General features: G+C 41.3%; 1 protein-coding gene and 1 long non-coding RNA gene across 3 annotated transcripts in view; both read left to right on the forward strand.

Annotated features, from left to right (window-relative positions):
- The window catches only part of angpt4 (angiopoietin 4), a 70,119-nt gene that overhangs the window by 3,222 nt on the left and 43,597 nt on the right, over positions 1 to 23,300 (forward strand). The window lies entirely within an intron of this gene.
- On the forward strand, positions 4,577 to 13,580 carry LOC120720044. Its single transcript, XR_005692778.1, has 2 exons — positions 4,577 to 5,857; positions 5,976 to 13,580. It is a non-coding gene; the product is annotated as an uncharacterized LOC120720044 (long non-coding RNA).

Raw genomic sequence — 23,300 nt, forward strand, 5'->3', positions numbered from 1 at the left:
GCCCTGCGATACTCACAAGGTGCTTTTTGGCGTTGAAGCTGTGATGTCACATCATAGTGAGAAAAGTCTCGTTTCTAGTATCTTGAACGGGTTCTGCGGTCGTCATACGATTACTTTGCAGGTTGCGTGTTGTAGCCGTGTACTCGCTGCAGTGTGCTTTTTTATCGTGGTGTTGTTGTTCCTTCAGCCTGCTGCAGAGTGCAGTGAACTTATAACGCACACTGAAGTGAACCTGAGTGTTTAAAAACCGTGAAACGTGTTTACTGCTGACACTTATTTTTAGCTTTGTTTTTTCCCCATACTTCCCCCAATTTGTAAACTCTGCCGTTCCTCTCTTTCCTGCTCTGCCCCTCTTTTCAACCAATCAGCTTTTATCCGACACACCCAGGTCGAGCTGCACGGTGTTGGATTTTTGGGGCGACTGCATTTAAGCATTTTAGAATCGGTTGCGTCCCCGTTTGTGTAGGTTTTATGCTCTATACTGAAACTATGTTAAATGCATCATCTCTGTCAGATAAAATGTAATAAAGAAATCAAAAGTAAAAGTGAAACAACACAAAGCTCTCAAACTGGAAATGAACTGCAAACTCTTGGTTGCACAACACTGATGAACTGATACGGAGAATGGATGACTGAAGAAGTTTCCTTTTGGTTCCCTTATTCAAATATACCAATCAAATCAATTTCATGTACTTACACAGTTTGTATTTAAATCTGAGCTGTAAATTTTTTTTATCAATCTTCTACCCAAATATGAACTGGATCCCTTTAAAGACAGACCACACAGCATCTTCCTGGGTTTACCTCTCTCCTCCATCGCCTCCCCACAGTTAAACCTCCAGTCAGTCGCCTGCTGATGTGCAGATTGAAGTGATTTGGCTGCAGCAGGAGATGTTGATCCATTAAATAAGATTAGCTAAAGAAAACATTTCTAAAGGAATCTGCGTGCAGGGAGTTCCCATTCATCATCATTAGAATCATTTAAAGCTTTCGTAGAATGACAGCAGCTGCATGAATAACGCTGCTGTCTTGGCAGATTTATTTAACTTTCTGAAGACGTTGGCTGCATCCGTCACGGCCACCGCAAAGTTGACATGTGCTGCTAATTCTGTGGAGAGAAGAAAAATCTGCGACTTCCTTAATGTATCACAATTCACATAATTTTCAAACAGGCTGGTATCCTAATAAATTTAGGAAGTGACTAAAGAGCCTTAAACTTTGGCCTGCTTAAAAAAAGTTGTTTCAGCTGGCTGTTAGCTAGCGTGCTGATGTGTCAGACGCAAAACCAAAGCGAGGTGGTGCAAATGGTCTCGAGGAAAGAGCCGCAGAGAAATGGAGGAGAAATTGAGGTAAGTAGTTTAGTGAAAAGAGGATTTTTGTTTGGAAAACTCAAACAAAGGTAGACTGTCTGGTTCCCAGTAGCAGATCTTTGAGTTCCAGTCTTTTACCAGAACCACCATCCTGCTGTACTTCCAGAGTAATCCTTAATATTCTGCACTTTAACATATGTCATAATTTCACCTTTATTACTATTTATTGATGTGAGAAAGTTAAGCAAAAATGTTATTTAGCACCAAATTACTGACGTCAGTTGTTGATTTATAACTAGACTCTGTCAGAATTCAGTCTTTGATACGTAGCAATGATCGGATGCCTTACCATCACCTTGGCTAAGAATTTAACTTTGGTGGAGTAAGTACTCGTGGCTTTGACAATGGTTGCTCCGTGTACACTGACAACATTGGTTATTTCCTTATTTGACAGAAACCGGTGCTTTATCATGTTATTTCTAATCATTTCATAGTAATTTTATCTATTTTAATTTGTGCTTCAAACACTTTTAGGGATGCAAAGAAACTCATTTCAGAGGAAAACCACTAAATATTACTGGAAAAGGTTTATCAAGCCCACGCAGATGTTAGCAGGTTTTTCCTGTTCAAACAGAGAACATGGCTGAACTCTCAATGACTTTATCTCCACTAAATCTGCTTAAATCATGTCAGTGACTCCACTGATCTTTCCTCAGTACATCATTTCCCAATATCAGAGCCCTGACTGCCAAAACTAGCCGAGCCTCTGAAACAGACTAAAGTCCCGTGCATGTGCTATTAAGACTTAACGGGAGGCGCTGCTTTGTAGCTGCCAGCTGATCGCTGCGTACACTTTAGCAGTGGTATTACAAACTGTTTAATGTTTTCAGAACGTTTGCTGCACCTGTTTTTAGTGAACAAATGTAAAATGTACTAGTGCCAGTGTATTTTACAGTTGCATGGTTGGGCTTTTTTTATTGGCGCTTTATTATTAATATCAGTGTTATTCTTTTAAAAACGGTTAAATCCATTTTTCAAAGCCAGCTGAGCAAAAAGAAATAATTGGAAGAAAATGAGTAAAAGTGCCTGTGCTGAAGAAAATGCCTGTTTTTAGAAGCAGGGATGTGGAAAGATCATTTTTCTGTCAGTTTTTTCATAAATTGTTTGGGGTTTTTTTTTTTTTTTGGGGGGGGGGGGGGGGGGGTCACCTGTGTTGTGCACTCTTTACGTGTCTTTAATGGTGGTCACGTGATCAAAATTTGCACCTTTGCAACCTGCTGGAATACCAAAGGGTCTTTGAATCAGATTTCCTCATTGTAACAGTTTAAAGCAGATCTGCTGCGATTACAGTGGATACATTAAATTGTGGCTTTAGATACATTCCGGTGTAAATGGAGCGACTAAGAGTTTTATCGTTTCTGCTGCCCACCATAGTTGAGTGTTTCTTTTTTGTTTTCGTGGTAGCTGTTGGAGGGATGGAATTGCTTTCTGGAAGGCTGTTAATCTGAGTGTAAATTCAGTGTTTCGCTGGATTAACCCTCTGAGAGTTTTCCAACGTCTTCAACGAGCCTTGTGTGTGAGCATGTGTGTGTTTGCCACCCACAATGTTAAAGCCCGGAGGAGACTCGGGTCAAGTCCACAGCTGAGGTCTGCAGCACCCCGACAGGAGATCAACAGTGACCTTTAACCTTAGGGGTGGAGTTAGGGTCAGCTGTCGGGATCTAATCGGTGTTTCACTTAAGAACATCGGTGCAAGCTGTCACCTTCACCTCATCTGAGCTTTAATTCAGTTCAGTTAAAAGATAACGTCTCCACTTTCTTTCTTCTTTGCTGACTTTGTCTCCGTTTCTTGTCCTCCCTTCAGAAAGATAAACCATCAAAGCATCAACGAGTCAAAGGTTCAGAGTTAAAGTAAATTTCCTAATCATAAATTAATCCTTTGAACAAACAGATTTTTATGTTGTGCATTGAAACCAAGACTTTGAAGTTGGTGTTAATTAGAAACCAATACCCATTCAAAAGTATTTAAAGTCTCCTGCAGAAGAAAACACTAAATCAGGTTTCAAGAGAACAGATAATTAAGTGCACAGCAATAACGTTTAAGTTTTTATCTACAGAAAGTACAGGCAAAAAAACAAAAACAAAACACTGTCATGAGTAGAAAAGGAGGCACATTAGCTAAAACACAGCCTAAAGTGTCTTAGCGCTGCCACAGGAGCAGCGTCCGTCCTCCTCGGCGTTGATGCTCCGGGCCACCTGGACCTTATTGCTGACTTCCAAACTGTATAATTTTATATTTGAATGATGGTGGTGATGGCTGCTCACTGAGTCCAGTGATGGTCACTCTGCTTTGGACTAACAGCTGAATATAAATGATGGCCATTGCTGCTGTGAAGTGCATCCATCCCAATGCTGATATTTTTCTTTTAATTTGTCACCTTCCAGTAATAACATCAGTGTTAAGTTGCATACAGCCGAGGTTTCTACTGAACCACAGCTGTGTTGCTTCTAAATCACAGAGCTCGGTCGAAGCACAGAGAAGTATCTAATTCCCCCAACCCTCTTAACTGACGCACAGTGGACTCACTCTATTTGTTCAACTCCTTCTCAGTATTTGTGTTTCTCTTGTATTCAAAACTCCTCTCTCGGGGCTCAGGAAGTCACAAATCAAAACCTTAAAGCTGTGGTCTGTAACGTTGGTTAGATCCAGACTGCAGAAGAGGCAGCTGCTCATGCAGTGTTGCAAGAAGATGAAATGGCATCAGTGAACAGCTGTGAGCCAACAAACCTGACTTCACCATGCCACAGCAGTGGGTCATTGAATCTGTTAGGTAGTCTACTGTTCTGTTATAACAGCCACACCACAAACAGAAACTGATTTAATTACAATTTCTCGACCAAACGGCAACTAACTGGTAAACGTAGTTGTGGCCATTATCATTAGCATTTCCACTGGCTAGCTTTAACGGTATAAATGAAGAATAGAGATAAATAGTCTTGCTGTTTTGGTCCTCTATATCTTTTAGATGTCTCATCCTGTAGCCAGACTGACTCCAACTCTGTAGTCTTGGACTAGACTGGGACAATCGTGGCTCAAGAGTTGGGAGTTCGGCTTGTAATCGGAAGGTTGCTGGTTCGAGCCCTGGCTTGGACAGTCTCGGTCGTTGTGTCCTTGGGCAAGACACTTCACCCGTTGCCTACTGGTGGTGGTCAGAGGGCCCGGTGGCGCCAGTGTCCGGCAGCCTCGCCTCTGTCAGTGCGCCCCAGGGTGGCTGTGGCTACAATGTAGCTGCCATCACCAGTGTGTGAATGTGTGGATGACTGGTTGTGTAAAGCGCTTTGGGGTCCTTAGGGACGAGTAAACTCAGGGCACTCACTAGTGATTGTGTTGGAAATGCTGCACAGAGCTCTGGACCTGGCTCTGTTTTCTGTTTCCCTCCTGGCAGAAATTATGGATCAATCCTGAAGAAATATTAATGTAGGACCTTGAACTTAAGCTATCAACAGCACTAATTATAATCAGTTTGAATGAGCGAACTGACGCAGACAGAGCAGACTCCAACACAACAGCTCTGGTTTGAAGTTTACTAACGTGGTCTCGAAAAGCAAATTCAGGTTGCTTCTGCAGGTTGCTTATGAAAAGTTAACTTTTATAATTTTATTACTGTTTTATATTTCTGTGAAACAATAAAGAACAATAAAATATTTTTTGAATCAGGTATTGTACCTAAAAATTCTTCTTATGGCTTTTATTTATTCTTTAATCTTTTCTATATGAATAAAATAATGCACACTTTTCTTTACCGGCAACAGTAAACTGCAAATGTGTTTATCTCAAGTGTTACCACTCACTCTGACACTGTTTGGCCTCTGCAGCCGTTTGGTGGTTTTCTCAAAATCTGGTCTGTAAACAGAAGTAAGTGAGGTAGTTAGCAGGGGGCTTGTTTAGTTTTCTGCCAAATGACTGACTTCAAATGAAGCCGTGCCTGAGAGACGAAGAGAACGAAACAGGAAAGCCACTGTGGTTAGATCACAGCACGGTTATCAACTGCTGCCACTACCATGCCATGCTTTGATGTGGTCAAAGGTTCTGCTGATGATAACCCTCTGCAGAGAGACTAAGCCAGAGCAGCAGCAGCTATGAAAAGTGTGGTGGGATAAGACGGAGAAAGTTTGATTTTATAGCAAAGGATAAATATTTTATTAGTCATGCTTCACTATATGAGCCCGAGGATTGTCCCGGAGCATTAAAATTATGTTTATTAAGTCAGCATGACATCAAATGTTATTTCAAAATACTCTGCATTTATGGAAAATATGAATTTTTTATTGAGAAATTGGCTCAAATTAAAATACTTCATATGGCCTCCATTATGAGCTGTTTTACAGGCCAGTTTATGATACATGTCGGGAGCACGTAGCTAGTGAATGTTTCCATTATAATTTAAATAAATTATTGGAAACATTTTATCAACAGCAACACGCATCTTTGCAGAGTGCTGAAGTACTTCAAAGTTGGGAAAACAAACTCTTTATATGCGTATAAAGTGTGTGAATGTGTGTGTGAATGGGTGAATGACTGAATGTAGTGTGAAGCACTTTGGGGTCCTTAAGGACTGAGTAAAGCGCTATACAAATGCAGGCCATTTATTTACCATTTATAAGTATGTAAATGTGCAAATAAAGACAAAAACAAAAAGTTGTGTCAATTAGTTTCCAGATATTTTATCCCGTCATGAACACCTGTAAAAGAATATCTGCATAGTTGTTTATGTTTGTTGGTAAATGTTTAGACTTTATTCATAAAAATCAAATAAAATCACAGCTTTTGAATTACTTTAACAATAAGTCAAGATTTGACTCACAAGTAAAAATCCAAAGAGAAGATCCAACCTGGAACTGTGAGCTGATACATGATCAGATCATTGATCATGATCAGATCATTGATCATGTAGCACACGGCACCCTGAGCTATGGTACCAGTGAGATGGGTTTCCAGCCCAAATCCGACATTCTCATTGTGAAGTGTGCAGTGTGGGCACTGTTACTCAAAAACAGTAACATATTACACATTCCGCATTACTTTTCCTAAAAGTACTGCAGTGCGTTACCTAATTACTATCCAAAGAAAGTAGTTTGTTACACTACTCTGTAACTTACTTTACTTTTTATGGCATTACTCAATAAAATGGCCTGAAACGCACTGTCAGATAATGGCACTATTAAGAACCTAATACAAGTAATAACATTATTGTTATTGTGATGTCATTACTCAAGCCAGTATAGTTACATTACTACTGAAACATGTACAGTAATGTGTTACTTTGGGAGACATTATACCTGACAGTGCTGCTGTGGAGGGCCAGCTTAAACCCAACCAGTCTGATAAACCTGACACACCCACCCACTTTTGTCCCAGTATGGACTTTTTGGCCCCGAGCACAGTGACGCTATCTATCAGTGACCAAAGGAGACCTGGTGTGTGACTAGACCCACACAGGCAGAATCTGATGGTTATCTGACGCCACGGGAAGAAACGCGCCACACTCAGTGACTCTTTGTCGTGCTTCATTGAACAACATGTCTGTACAGTTTAAAGTGCTTTCTGAACTCAAAACATGTCCTGGACGCACAGCCAGCGGGGTAATAACAAACTACACTGAGGAGCTTTCATGAGTACTTTTTGATCTTCGCTCAGAGAAACACCTGGTCTTTGAGCTACTGCCCTGTGCTCCATCATCCTTCACAGCCACACATCAAACAGCTCTGAGCAGACCCCACTGACAGCAATAATAACAGCGTAATGACCCCCATTATCTCCCAGTCAGCCTCCTTCAGTCTAAACACAACTGCTGACAATTCGGCTCTTATTGAGCTGCTACTTGTTCCTAAATACATCGTTAACATTGCAGCGATGTTGAAAGACTCTTATCTGATCTTTAAGAGGACGCAATAACAAATATCTCAGAGGAAGTAAACGTTGCTGATAATCGATCGATGATTCTGTGCTTTAACTTCATAGTTTCAGTTTGTGATTTTAATCTGAGTAATAGATGAGACATCAAAGACTTTGTGGGGAGAATAAGTTAGAATATTCAGCAGCAATGGAGTTTTTTTTATGACCTCACTATTATTGGATTTGTATGACCAATATAGCATATTTGTACGAGGGCTGCAAGAGTATCAAATTTTCACTTCATTGTATTGTAGCTGATAGAACTAAGAACATGAATACTTTAACGATTTCTATACAAAATGTGAATCATATTAACAATTTGACCGTTGCTTGTTTTGTCCATCAGTCCATTTTCTTCATGTTGTCCAATTCAGGGTTACGCTCAGCTGGAGCCTGTCACAGTTGCCATAGGACAAGGATGCTAACTGATCACAGCAAGACAGACAACCACACACCTACAGCCAGCTTAGAATCAGTAATTAACCTTACATGTATGACTCTGAGCGCACACATGGGGAGAACATACCAACTCCAAGCAGAAAGACCACAGCTGACCAGCGGACTCAAACCCACGACCCTCTTGCTGTGAGGTGATGACGCTGACCACTGCACTACCGCAAAGTCTTGTGGTTTGTCTTTTCTGGCAAATGAATAATTCTTGAAATGCGAGTGTAAGGGAGTGGAGGGAAACCCTTTAACTGAAACTGTTCAGATGTTTACAGAAACAACAATGTCTCGATTATTTATGATATTATCATGTGTGCTATGAAAACAAGAGCGCTCAGAGAGAATAACTTCCCCTGAAGGGTGAAGGCTATACTCAAACTGTTTTATGCTGTCGTCAGCAGAAAAGATGTCAATATTAAAATCCCCGATAATGTGCGTTATTTTCCTAGACCATTACTGCTGATGTCAGCAATGTTACATGGATATCTAGTGTGGTATATTCATATTTTTGTGTCATTGTCATTGTGATTTTAAGACATGGACGCGTGTTGTCAGGCTCAGGAGAGACTCGGAGGCAGACCGTCTTAAAGTTTCACAATTTATTTACACACAGACACCAGGTGCAGATATATACAGGTGAGGGGGTACGGGAAGGGATCACGCCTCCAAAAACGCTCCTTTTGGTTTTTATCTATACGTCCCGCCAGTTCTACAAGCTGTTTGTTCAGGTTTATGTGCTCCACCCTCCCTCCCCTTTTCAATTCTTTAACTTCTTCACTTCACTTATTTAGTACATGTGGATCTACCAGGCCTGGGAACCACCCCAGTCCCCCTCCAGGCTTTCCCCAAACCGCAGCTCAATTCATGTCCAAGCCCTTTATCGACTAAAATGCTCTGCTGTTGGTGTCGACCATCACACAAAACAAACTGACTAAATGACATACACCTTTCCTTCAGGAGGAAAAAGAAATCTCTAAGGATGACTTCTGGGACCTTGAGTTTGCAGAATACGATGTTATTTTGTCAGATCACTTCTGTGTCTCATGATTATGCACAGGGTTTCCTCTGGTCTTGTTGTTTCAGTGGCGTTTTGGTGTCTCAGTGATAATAACCGTTTTAGAGAGCAGCACTAACATCAGGAGGATGGAGCGGTGAGTGTGGCCTGAGCCCAATTAGTGACTATTTGAAATCTTGCCGTGGTGTTCTGCCGTCTGTCTTCACATCTGTGCGAAGGCCTCAGATTAACAACTTTGGGTTCTTGTTTCCGACTTTACTTCCCCGTTGAGAATAATTGGGAAATGATTTTTGTAGAATTGGCTGCAGTGATGGGAATCTTTGGGAATGCTTTTACCACAATGATGTATTTGATTATGCTTTATGGAGATCTGCAGCAGGGAGGCGGGATTGTGTTTGGGTCTTTCAAAACCAGTTAATAAAAAGATCTGACTGCTGTGCGCCGGCTGAAGCGCTCGTGGTTCATGATCTGATAGTGTAAAGGCCAGAGTCTCAGAGCAAAGGGCCTCTGTTACACACTTCTGTGTTTGTGACATCGACACCAGGATCTCGACAGTTTAATAACAGCAATCACCAAACCTAAGAACAAAATATATCGTTACATTTTTTTTTCTTTCTAAAGTTTCATCTTATTGAGTTTATGGGATGTAAATCAAATGAAAAGAGACAGAGTTGCACAATGTAGTAAAACAAGGGCCAGAATAGCTATTAAAGTAGAAATTAGAAACATAAAAAGTGGTAACAGTGCAGGAAATGCACTCACAGGGGATGAGGCTGTGGTCATGAGTGGGAGAGTGTGTGTTTCTGCTTGTGGGTGTGTGGATTGTTTATTTGCATGAGAGTCTGACATCAAGAGAGGCATCATTCAGAGTGACTGCTACACTGAGCTTAAAAACTATGACATAGTGATACATGGTCCCTCCTGAATTTTGCAACATACTGCTTGTTCTTACTACTTGTCAAATATAGTGACATGAATCACAAAGGAAGGTAAACAAGGGTATGGGTTTTCACTGGAACACAAAATTGGCAGTTTGGAGTTCGTCAGTTTGTCAAAATTTAATCATTTTTGTTGCATCGCCTGGTACTTTGCACAGTATTTGTTACATGTTAAATGAAAGAAGAAAAGTTGAACAGAAGGCAGGAGGCTGTGCTGTTCAACACGAACAACTTCAGAACTAAATTCTGCAAATGTCCAAACTCTTCTGGAGCAACGAATGCCATTCTTTCCACCCTACACATGATGGTCCACAATTTCAAACTTGATGTAATTTCAGACTTTCCACACCTGCACTGTTAACGTTAAAGCCGGTTATTTAATATCGATCATCTGATAACAATAACTTAAAGCAGCAAATTAGAAGGAAGAGGAAAAAAAGCACACAGGATGAAATGTGGAGTAAAATACTTTTGTGAAAACAGAACAGTCATTGGCCAGTTTACTGCAGAGCCCAGGTAAGGTGCAGACGTTCTTTCCTGTCAGACAGTTTAAAAACAATATGCTGAAATTATGTTGTTTCCGTGCACTGACGCATATCCACGTTGCCCACTGCAGCTTTAAATAAGAGGATGACTCAGTCTGTTAAAACCCCAGTGATGTGTTTCCTATAGAAACTATTCTGCAGCTGAATGCCATCAGCAGTTAGTTAGTACGGCAGCAGGAGAGGGAAAAATAACCCTTGAGCATGTTATTAATAACATAATATTGTTTGGTACTTCTTGAAAATGTCTGCAAGTCTGACACCTGTGAATATACCGTCTGAGCCTCTGTCAGAAATTGTTTGATTTCATTACACAAATCTACCTGGAGAGAATTTCTGAATATTTTGGTGCTGATATTATGTTGGAAATTGTGCAATCCTTTTAAATGTTGCTCAGCATTCTGTAGTTAGCCTCCAGGGACTTTCTCTTGAACGCTCTCTGGTACAGCTTGCTGTTGTTGTCTGATACCTTTACTGTGTATTACAATTTGTGCATCTATGAGTATATGAGAAGCATGAATTCAAACTTCACATGTTGAATCACAGGTGACCCACAGTGCAGTTGTCTGGGCTAATGTCTGTAATTCCTGCATAGGCCTCACTAGAATGAATTTGGTTGCAAAGCAGCGCTTCACCTAAATCCCCCATATGACTGATTTGGTCGCAGTCACTGCTAATTTGCATGCGAGACATCAACCTGTCTGTCTGAAGTCAGACGACACTGTGGAATGAGTGACGCAAACAGAAAACAAAGCCTTTTCATACCTATTCCTGGTAAATTTCACTGTTAAACGATCTGCATTGATTCTCTGTAGAGAAATACACAAACAAATGGAACCATGCTTATGTGAAGCATGCAGTGGCTTTCATCCACTGTTGAAGTTACTGTCTGCAATATGACATTAAATTTAACTAGTAGAGTGCAACAATGGTTGCTCCAGCTATTGTGGCTCAGAAGCAGGTCCTTGTGTTGTGTTTTACCAATTTTTGCATTGACATGATTATAAAATCTAAAGTAAGTCATTACATGCAACATGTGGCTGCTACTGCACATATCTGTTGTCATGTTTTCAGCGGCAGCAGGTCAAAATAATCGCAGCTGCTTTGTGACCACATGTGGCCCATTTTCAGACCTGGTTACTGACGACTTTAACCGCCCCGTGAAGAAGGAAAGGATGAAACAGACTCACTCGGGGGTTTCTTTTTAGTGGGAGCCAATTCGGACATCTGTATCACTCCCACTGATTGTCGTACTGTTATCGACACAGTGAATCTCACTGGCTGCCGGAGACACACTTCAAACGAGCTGGCAGAGACGCAGAGGGAAGGGAAGAAAAAGAAAATCGTTCATTCAAAGGATTCGAGTAACAGTGGCAAGTTTGTTTGTTCTCTTCAGAAGAAAAAACACATTTTTTTAATCACAGAATGAAAACTCGCAGCTGATTAGTTCCTGAACATTTTACCATCTTTAAGAGTTTACAAAGTTTACAAAGTAATACTTCCCTTTCAAAAACATTAGTAAACCTCATCCTGTTTCAACAAAGAAACCACAAAAGCAAGATGTCATCAAAATGCTGTTAAATTATTTTTACAAGATTTTGCTTTTTTGAGCTTTTAAATAATTTGTGCACAGTTCAAAGACCATATTTTCATGGATAATCGTTACTTTGCTGTTTTGAGGGAAGCATGAATGCGTACCTCAGCTGGAAAACTGTGGGTTGCCACAGGACTGAGGAACTGAAATCATTTGTCACCGGAAACCAAAGATAAAAATAAATAAAATACATCCATCTGTCTTTGTCATGTCTACTTTGAGTTTTTGAGCAGGTGACATTTTGCCCCCCACCCACCTTCCTGCTTCAGACTTTCAGAAATAAAATCGGTTTTAGAGTTATCAGAGTGAGGATGCATTTGTCAGTGGATGTCATCACAAAGATGGCAAAGCAATCATGAGAATATTTTTGCGTCTCTGAAATACTGACCATGAAGGATTTATTTGAATCAAAATATAAGTACCACTCATCCAAATCAACACCCCACTTGCTCGTGCCCCAGCAGCACTGTGGTTCTGTGGTTCTCGAGACAGAACAGATGGACATGATTTCTTGAATTATTAGTAAAATATGCATTCAATATTTCCCTGACCTCGTACAGAATGCTGTTCTTATTCGTTCTTCATAACAGCAGCTCTTCTCGTCATGTGTTTCACGTACACATGCTGTCATGAGTAATGACAGTTCATATAGAAACCAGACTGAAAGGCAGAAAGCAGCTACTTCCTAATGAGACTGAGATGATGACATTAATAGATGAGCTAAAGGAGGAAGTCCGTGCTGTTATAATGTCCAACACAGGCCTTTGCTCGCTGTGGAATTCGGGTTTGACTTAATGCCGTCTTGATTCAGCTCGTTGTCATGATAAAACACTACAGTTTAAAAGTGGGAAGAGACAAAGTGGATTAAAAGGAGGGTAAGTGCTTAAAAGAAACAGAGACAGCGAGGAAACAAGGGAGGGGGAACTGAAGAGGAGGACATAGTTCAGCACTTTCAGACATGTCGCCTGTTAACTCATGAATCACAACAGTGAAGCCAAGCAAGCACGCTGGGGGGGGAGATGACGAAGATACAGTCAGCAGAGATAAATGTAAGGAGGGGGAGGGAGGTGAGAGGAACTGTGAGACAGAAACAGCGAGAGGGAGGAAAAATGCAAATACATTAATACAGAGTTGCAAAACCAATTTTAGGTCAATATTTTTCTGAGAATGTGGCATAAAAGATGTAGTTGTTCTATATTTAAAGATTAGATGCTTATGATTTCAGGGCCTTAGGTAATGTTTTATTGATAGTTCTCAAGAATACAATAAAGTCTAGAGAGAAAGAGTTCTCAGTCTTCAGTCAGGGTCAATAAATAAAGGTAACCGTTTATTATCACGGTAACTACTCCACCATTTGCTCTAATTATGACCATGCCTAACTCCAGAAAATATAGGTGGGGGTCCTAAAGTGGAGGATTCTCAGAATCCAGAGATGACTGGGAAACATTGTGGTTTCAGTTCATTCTATCTTTTATATACAGTCTATGGCTTCTCATGCATTGGACTTGTGATAAGTGTTTTTTAAATTAGAATAAAGTGTTTTGAGGCACTCATGACTTCTTTATACTTTTCCCCCAAAGAATTCGACCTTCTTTCTACACAAAACAGGAAACCTATAAGAATTAATTTCTTCTTTGAAACTGTCAGCACAAAGAAGTGTTGGCTGCTGGAGACACACTTCTAACAAACCTGCAGAGATACAGACTGAAGAAGAGGAAGAGAAGAAAATCATTTATTTAAAGAATTACAGTAATAGTGGCAAAATGTTTTCTTTTTGGGGAAAAAAAACACATTTTTTAAATCGATTCAATTCAATTTTATTTATATAGCACCAAATCACAACAGCAGTCGCCTCAAGGCGCTTTATATTGTACAGTAGATCGTACAATAATAGATGCAGAGAAAAACCCAACAATCATATGACCCCCTATGAGCAAGCACTTTGGCGACAGTGGGAAGGAAAAACTTCCTTTTAACGGGAAGAAACCTCTGACAGAACCAGGCTCAGGGAGGGGCGGGGCCATCTGCTGTGACCGGTTGGGGTGAGAGAAGGAAGACAGGATAAAGACATGCTGTGGAAGAGAGACAGAGATTAATACCAGATATGATTCAATGCAGAGAGCAAATTGCAAAATTTAAACTCAAAGCTTCAGTTTCTGGAAACTTTGCTGACACCAAACTCAAATGCAGCTCAGTATCTTTAAGAGATACTGGACTGGATGTCTGGACTAGCATGGCTTGTAAACTAGATGGCGTTTTGCATATTCTTTAAAGGCCTGCTTTAGACTTGATTTTAGGGATAAAATTAGAGTTAGGTTGAGGTAAGTTTTAGGAACTTAGTTTTGAAGGTTAAAATTTGGGGGTAAGAGGCTAAGGAATGCAATTATGTCATTATTGTGTCTTTAGGAACTTTGTTACTAGCATCCATCCATCTTCTTCCGCTTTATCCGGGGCAGGGTCGCGAGGGCAGCAGCCCAAGCAGAGAAGCCCAGACCTCCCTCTCCCGAGCCACCTCCTCCAGCTTATCCGGGGGAAGACCAAGGCGTTCCCAGGCCACCTGCGAGATATAATCTCTCTAGCATGTCCTGGGTCTGCCCCGGGCCTCCTCCCAGTGGGACATGCCTGGAACACCTCACCCAGGAGGCGCCCAGGAGGCATCCTTGTCAGATGCCCGAACCACCTCAGCTGGCTCCTTTTGATGTGGAGGAGCAGCGGCTCCACTCTGAGCCCCTCCCAAATGGTCGAACTTCTCATCTTATCTCTAAGGGAGAGGCCAGCCACCCTTCGGAGGAAACCCATTTTCTGCTGCTTGTATCCGCGATCTCGTTCTTTCGGTCACTACCCACAGCTCGTGGCCATAGGTGAGGGTAGGGACATAAAAAAATTGAGAGCTTCACTTTTACGCTCATCTCTCTCTTCACCACAAGGGACCGGTGCAGCATCCGCATTACTGCAGCCGCAGCACCAATCCATCTGTTGATCTCCTGCTCCCTTCTCCCATCACTTGCGAACAAGACCCCGAGATACTTGAACTCCTCCACTTGGAGCAGGGTCTTGTCCCTGACCCGGAGTGGGAACTCTACCCTTTTCCGGCTGAGGACCATGGCCTCAGATTTGGAGGTGCTGATCCTCATTCCCACTGCTTCACACTCGGCTGCGAACAGTTCCAAGGCAAGTTGGAGGCCATCACCTGATGAAGCCAACAGGCCCACATCATCTGCGAAAAGCAAATGAGATTCTGAGACCACCAAAGTGAAAGCCTAGAAATTCTGTACAAAAAATTATGAACAGAATTGTGACAAAGGGCAGCCCTGGCGGAGCCCATCACCCACCGGGAACGAGTCCGACTTATTGTCGGCTATGCAGACCAAGCTCTTGCAATGGTCGTATAAGGACTGAATGGCCCGTAGCAATGGGCCAGACACTCCGTACTCCTGGAGCATCCCGGTTGAATGCCTTCTCCGAGTCCACAAAACACACGTAGACTGGTTGAGCAAACTCCCATGCACCCTCAAGCATCCTCGAGAGGATAAAGAGCTGATCCAGTGTTCCACGACCAGGATGGAAACCGCATTGTTCCTCCTGTATCCAAGGTTCAACTAACGGACGAACTCTCCTCTCCAGAGGAGAGGTTACTAGCCTCCAATTGCAAAAACACACCATTTGTTCCCATTTCTTTAGTTGAATCGATGAAAAATGCCAAAGACAACACAGTTTGACAGCCTAAAATTTTATTTTTTTAGTAGTAAGGTGATCCCAAAGAGCTATTAGCTGAAAACTGATCTCTAGATGGTATGCAGTGTGTGCTTAAAAAATTAATACAAGTGGAGGACAAATCAAGAAGAAGATGAACAGAAACTGAAGTCATGTCCTTAAAAAATAGGGAAAAATTCAAGCAAAGGCTGACAGATTCATCTGGTACTGTTCCCTTCCTTGAAAGGCCATTGTCAGTGAAGACTGAGGTACACAAGAAATGGACAGAAAATCAGTGGTTCAAGTTATTGTCAATATGTACAGATGAAGCCAGAAGAGAAGTAGAACAGAGAGCATATAAAGCCATCTGTAAAACATTGCAGAGGCTCTGGCATATACCATCTGGAAAACCTCTGATTGATTATCAGTCTTAGATTGGAGCCCAGATCGCAGCTTTATTGAAGCAGTGTGGGACCGTCCTGACACAGAACGGACCAAAAGGCAGAAACATTGAAAGAAAAAACAGCTTTGAATGTCCTTCAAGAAGCTTGGAGAACTATTACTGAAGACTGGCTCAGAGAGTTAAGATTAAAGGTGGTCAAACCAAATGACTTTCAAGCTCGTTGTAATATGACAAAGTTTACTGTATTTCTGTTTGTATGTTTCAGTAAATCTCTACACCTGTTTCCAAGAATTGAGGCGAAAGACTTGAAACTTTTCCACAATCCTTCCGATAGAGGTTTGGTCTTGTTGGAGGCAAAGTCAAGATGGCCGATTGGTGTCATGCCTGGGTGTAGATGGACTTTCACTGCATTCTGTGTTTTGTTTAAAGAACCAGAAAACGTTTTCCTCTCCAACTCCAAAATCTCTCTTCTCTGTTTAGTTTTGACACCCTTTTTTCACATGTCATGTTTGGATCATTGAGATTTGTGAACAGTTTTGTTTTAAATAGACTGATGAGCTTTAGAAGCTCATCATTCATTTCTGTTAGGGCAGGATAAACATTCCTGCCTGATCTAATACTTCACAAGTTATCTGAAAAGGAGTGATGGCAGAAAATCAAAAAGATATATTCTCATTTAAAACTTCTTGTGTATCATCACTAACATGTGTATCAGAGTGAAGAATACCTTTTGAAGATTACACATAAATGTGAGTTATACGTTATAATCTAATTCATGTAAAAGGAAAAATATTTAATATTTAATATGTAATTCTCCCTATCAAATCTTGGAAAGGGTGTTGTGCCATAAGATGTATTAACTATATATCAATAAATAAATCAGAAAATCCAATAAAAAAATATCTATGTTGCGATGAGAATATACAGGGTTTCTTCTCTATCAGTTTTTCAGACAGGCAGTGATAGCAGCACTTTACTGCAGAGCATCACTTCAGCCGCAGCCTCTTCATCTGCTGCACACCAGCTGCTTCACGTCTCAGCTCAGAGCCAAGACGGAGCTTTTATTTCCCTGGAAGTCAATCTCAAACTACAAGTATCCACAGCACCTTTTTTTAAAACCATCTTTCTCTGCTTCAGATCAAACTCGATGTCGCTGCTATGCAGACAGACAGCTCGCATTACCTTCTAATTTAATGCTGTCAACGCAAAGCCATAAATTTCCCTAAAAGACAGTTTGATGAGTTCAGTCAATCAGGAAGACTGACTGAGAAAACCCACTGCTGCTCCATATCGAAAGGAGCCAGTTGAGGCATGCACCTCCAGGATAAGGTCTTCTGGGGTATCCCACCAAGAGGATGGCCCAGAGTAGAGATCAAATCTATTGGCTGGACTAGGAACGCCTCAAGGTTTCCCTGGATGAGCTCAAGGAGGTCTGCGCTTCCCTGACTTAAGACCCAACCTGACTTCAGATAAGCAGGAAAAAATAAAATAAAAATGTTTTAGATATTAATTTGTCATAACATAATAATAAGGGGACTTTAGTAGTAATGTTTTCATATCATATCTGAGTGTTTCTTGGTTGTAGACTTGTTGGTTTGATGGTAATTTTTTGGGGGTTTCATCCCTAATATTAATATTTCAATACAAGATCTCCTTAGAAGTGTTTTTTTATCTAACATTACTTCTGTCAATGATCTCGAGTGTTACACTTACAATTTACTTGGATCTATTTTATCAGTTATATTTTATTATAATTTTGTTATCATCTCAGAGACAAACGCCATCTAAGAGTGAATCTTCTCTTCTCTTTTGTAGAGTGCTATCCAGTTAAACATGGCTCTTCTTCTCTTGTGTTTTCGCTAAAAAGTATCCAGGTAATTAATGTGATTATTGTGACTCTAGCTCTACACGCTTGGTCTGCAGATGGTGGCAGCAGTTCCTGTTCCTGGTGGGCTAATCCAGAACCTGCACCAGATGTAGCGCTGGTTCTCTTCAGGGCAGAACAAACAGACAGTTAAAAATATCTGCAGAGAATAATCTTTGTTACGGTATTTAATAATAATGACTCCAATGCTTTCAGCCAAATAACTGGAGCGTTATCGTGAAATATAACCAATAACTAGGGCAGCCTAACCACCACAGAGTCAGCATCACAAACACAAAACCTATAAATAAAACTGTCATTCTTATCAGGTCACAGTCAGACTGACCTGCAACAGTAGGAGTAGATCTGCTGGATGGTCACCAGTTTCATTTCTCGAGCAAAAATGGGAGCTGTTCTTGTTCGTGCTTGAAACTATAAACTATGAAGACTTTCCACTGTCGCCATTCTGCCTTTCTCACTTGTGTTTTTCTTTTTCTGTGCATCCCCATTACTTCTGGTTTATGAATGACCATAAATCCTGCATAAAAAATGTTGCCACTGACTTAGAGCTTATAGTAGCTGCGGGGCACGTGCAGTATGGATATATGTTTAATTATACAGGCAACACGGAGGACTTTCTTTTGGGGACAAAAAGCATGCTTTGCACAAATCGTTACATTTTAGGGTGGCAGCTAGATTTAGGATCGGGGTTAGTGATTACTTGGTAATTATGGATAGTTTCCAAGAAATTACTCTACTGTAAAGTCAATATAATGTACTCTGAATTGAGGGGAACACAACTTTGTGAGTGTGTGATGTTGTTGTAACACAGTGAGTTCACAAGCAAATCCATAGCATAATTCTGGATAATTTCTCCGTGTTATGATCTGCAGCTGCTTTTTGTTTCACTGATTTTTACAAAAGCTCTGAGACTTTTTAATAGCACTTAAGTAAACCCAGATACCAAGATAAGTTGCAAAAACACACACACTTTTCTTCTAATCAGCTGATCTGTTGCACAATGAAGTACTCTGATTACGTGCATGTATGAAAACAAAGTGAAAATGCACCAATGTACGGTCTCAGTCTCTCACACAGACATGCAAATGTGTTGACAGATGAAGCAGGTTCATAAGAAACATAGACAAACAGCAATATAAAAGAATAAGAACGGAAAAGGTTACACAAAAATGCTGCACGGATCACACGCATGGACACACACAGCTCTCATCAGCTGCTGTGATTCCCTTTGGATGTCCTTTTTTCTGACGTTATTTGTCAGTTGGCTTTTCCCAGAGAAAAGCTGCTGTCAGCACAACAGCTGGAAAACAAACAAACCAACAGTCAGCAACTTTCCCATTACTGCTTCCCATTAGATCTGTGTGCCTGTCCGTGTGTGTGTGTGTGTGTGTGTGTGTGCCTGTCCGTGTGTGTGTGTGTGTGTGTGTGTGTGTGTTAGATCAACAGGGGTATCATTAAAAAACATTTAATCTGATCCATACAGTGTTTATGTGTGGCATTTGTCCTAAATTATTTATGGGGCGATCGTGGCTCAAGAGTTGGGAGTTCCCTTGTAATTGGAAGGTTGCCAGTTTGAGCCCGGCTCGGACAGTCTCGGTCGTTGTGTCCTTGGGCAAGACATTTCACCCGTTGCCTACTGGTGGTAGTCAGAGGGCCCGGTGGCGCCAGTGTCCGGCAGCCTCGCCTCTGTCAGTGCGCCCCAGGGTGGCTGTGGCTACAATGTAGCTGCCATCACCAGTGTGTGAATGGGTGGATGACTGGATGTGTAAAGCGCTATACAAATACAGGCCATGTACCATGTTAAACAGTGTTAACATACTGGCTGTGTTTTATTTACAGTTGCATTTCTAGTTGGCACCTGTTGTGCTGATAGTGTTGAAAATTGAATGTACATTGTTGGCACTTGCGTGGATCATCTGCGGCCAAACAATCTCTCTATACCAGACATGAATTGAGTACTTGGATCAGGAAGGATGTCTGGATCCCATTAGTCTTTGATATTTTCTTGAAGCTCAAGATGATGTCTTTTTAATTTTATTAGAATTTGTTAAGGTATGACTCAAAATGTCCAATTTTGCTCTGCTTCATTATGGTAAAAAAAAACAATCTTTCCAAAAATTCCTGGATGCAGATCTGGATTGACCTCAAAAGTTAATCATGTCTTGAGGAGGTTGGGCCAAGCCATACCTCCTGTAGGATTTCCATGCAAATCATCCATAACTTTTTGTGGAATTCTACTAACAAAGAAAGAAAGAAACTCAATCTCTGTGGAGGATGTAAAAAAGAGGTGCTGAGTGACGGCAGCAGGGTGGTTTAATTAAGCGACAATAATTTCATGTAGTAAGACGGTGCTGTAACAGTGAGTGGGCCATGTGTAGGGATGGGTACCGGTATCCGGTGCCATTATGGCAGACCGAAAAGCAGCACACATTTCGGTGCTTTTTCTTCCTGAGATGTCACACACTTTGGATTCTAGCCAATCATTTTACCTTTCCGAGGATAGTAGGCGGGCCCAGGTACGTACGATCTTTTAGAGCAGAGCTACAGATTAAAAATGCCCAAGGCGAAGCGGTCAAAGTCTGGCTGTACTTCACAGCAAAAGATGCAAACTCAGCAGCAACAAGTGCTTTAAGGCGATACTGTGATGCTGTGCAAAGGAGTTAACACCTCGAATCTGATGAAACACCTGGCGACGTATAGCATTTTGTTAAAAGCCGAGAAATGCGCCGTATTTGATAGCTTGCTGCGAGATCTCACACCGTGCACGTCTACTGCGGGTGGGTTGCCTGTTATCGGACCCGGAGTTAGCAACATCCCCCAAGAACCCGAAGAGGAGAGTCCTGGCCCCTAGCCCTGCCAGTGTAGCAGAAATGATGACGGATGATGATGCAGCAGCAGCCGTTCTTCTCTGCGTGAGTAGCTTAAGGTTGTTCGTGTGTAATTTACGTTGAGTAGGCTAACCACGTTATTACATTAATGCATGTAAGGTGAACTAGCAAACACCGTCGTAGTTACATGCGGCTGTCTTCTTGTTTGATGGCAGATGCTCCCTTCACCCGGGCAAAAAAGGCTAAAATGACCAAAGAAAAAGTGGGAAAACAGTTAAACATGAGAGGTTTTTGGACAAAGTTTGTGTTTTTTCCATTGTTTAAGCACTGCTTCCAGTCAAGAGTGATACCATATATGCCCTATAGCTGCAGAAAAGGCTAACATTGTTATCTTTTTACAAAAAAACAGCTAAACATGAGAGGTTTTTGGACCAATTTTGTGTTCTCCATTCTTTAAGCACCCGGTTTGAGCACCGTATAAGCACCGGCACCGTTTCAAAAGTACCGGTTTGGTACTGGTATCGGATAAAACCTAAACGATACCCATCCCTAGCCATGTGACAATCCTTCAGTTCGTTCTGCGAGACAAACAGCTGCTGTCTGACTGTTCATCCATGTCAGCATTCATTCACTATGGAGGTAAATACTGAGAGACTCCAGTCACATTTAACATGTTGACCAGGCGCCTCTCATACCTCTCATAGACTTTTGCATGTTTTATCTTGTGACATTGGCTCCTTATGTGCCCACAACAGCAATGATCTGAGTTATTGGTCCTCTTAAAAGACCTCCCAGCCCATTGTTCCTTCAGTGGGCTGGTTTCAGTCATTATGCAAATGTACTGTTTATAAGATTGGGGAAACCTGCAGTCAGCTGAGACTGAAGAAGTCACTTGGATGAGTAACGAAACGTTTCTCCCACAAAACGCTACGTCCAGATGAACAGAATCTACTTTTTGGAGAGGTCCTCTTAAAAGGACTTAAAAAAGTAGGTTTAGAAGTTGGAGGTTTGGAGGCTGGAAAAGGCTGCAGATCATCTACTGTTCAGTTCACTGAGTGTTGTAATTTCCTTTGTATTTACTCACAGAGTTTTTTCTTCGTATTGACTTTTAGGTTTCTCTTTCACTCAGCAGTTAAGTTTAGACCTCAAGAGTACTTGGCTAAATTTAACCAAACATCGTGGTTTGTGTTGAAATTTGTGGCTTCACAACGCTGAATGCTACATAATGACCGTTGACCAGTGCGTGTAAATGTGACGACAGGGGGTCCATGTACGAGTGTCAGAGAGATGCCTGCTTGGTGCACTCGGGGTTAACAAATAGAGGAAAAGGTAGAGCTGCTCTGTGCAATTTTTAAATTTTGAAACATGAAATTGTACCGCTAACTGTAATGGGTCATTCACATGGTCCATTTGTCTTAACGGACATTTGATCTAAATCGATCGGTGCAGTTGCAGTGAGCGGTTCACCACATCTTTATTTCGGAATATTTTCATGATTACAACTTTAGTTGTTTTTGCTACTGAACATAAAAACTGTGGAAATGTTCTGTTACTCTGCTAATTATAATACTGACATGATGGACTGTTTTGAAAGTCACAGAAAAGTTTCGTTTGTGTTATATGAACAATGTGAAGTGAGATTCTTTGATTAGGTGTCAACTGTCTCTCTAATGTAAATTTGTTTGCACTTTCTTAGAGGCCTTTTTCATCTGTGCACAGGACTCGCTGATGTTACAGGATAAAATAATGTTTGTTTTATTTTCTGTTCGTTTATTTGCGGCATTTGAAGCCGAAATGCTGACATTTAAAGTCACAGTTAAATCTTTCAGTTTAATTTCAAATTGGCACAAACTCTCTCTCTGCGGCTCAGACAGGTGGCCAAGTTAAACAAGAAAACGATGCTGTATTTAATCAAGATTTAGAGCAGTGCTGTGGGTGAAAGTGATTTTATTTGAAGCCGCCGGCCAAATATGTGTTTAAATGAGTGAATATCAGTCACTCTGTGTAATAATGCACAAACAAAACGCTATCAAACACACACAGCCTGCCAGTTCTCGAGATGGACACCGATATTTCATCGCTGACGTCTTTTGGAGTGTTTGTGTTGTTGGAGTAATACAGTACGTGCCATTTGTGTTTGTAATGATTATTCAACCTGTCACTGAGCACTTAAGCTACTGCAATTAATTCAGTCCACTTAGAGCTACGTGCTGTGTGACAGTGCCAGCTGCAGCAGCAGCGAGCTCTTTATTCGTCTTTCATTAAGTCCAATTATCTAAATCGTAGATAATGATATCGAAAAGATAAGACTAATTTTACAGGTTCCCAAAGGCGACCTGGGGAGATTGAAGTAGAGGTGGAGGCTGGTGAACAACGAGAAAAACTTACTAAAGGCTTTAAATTAAATGCAAACAGGTGGTTTGGCAATCACTGACAAGTAACGTAATTCTATAAGACATTATTTTCTTAGTAAACTTAGGAGGGAATAGCTGATTAAGTTCTGCTGGGAGCATAAAACTCTTCCATGCAGCTCCAGGGCGTCTGCACAGATTCTGTCTGCAGGACTCCATTTTTTGTCCCACGTACATATCAGACAAAAGCAAAAACACTCAGTAGTGCGAAGCTCAGCTCGGGCCAAGATGATGGGAAGTCAAAAGGCTGCATAGCTGAACTTTGGAAGGATCGACAG

This window comes from Simochromis diagramma, unplaced genomic scaffold (genome assembly GCF_900408965.1).
Source record: "Simochromis diagramma unplaced genomic scaffold, fSimDia1.1 OVJJ01000320.1, whole genome shotgun sequence".
NCBI classification, from domain to species: domain Eukaryota; kingdom Metazoa; phylum Chordata; class Actinopteri; order Cichliformes; family Cichlidae; genus Simochromis; species Simochromis diagramma.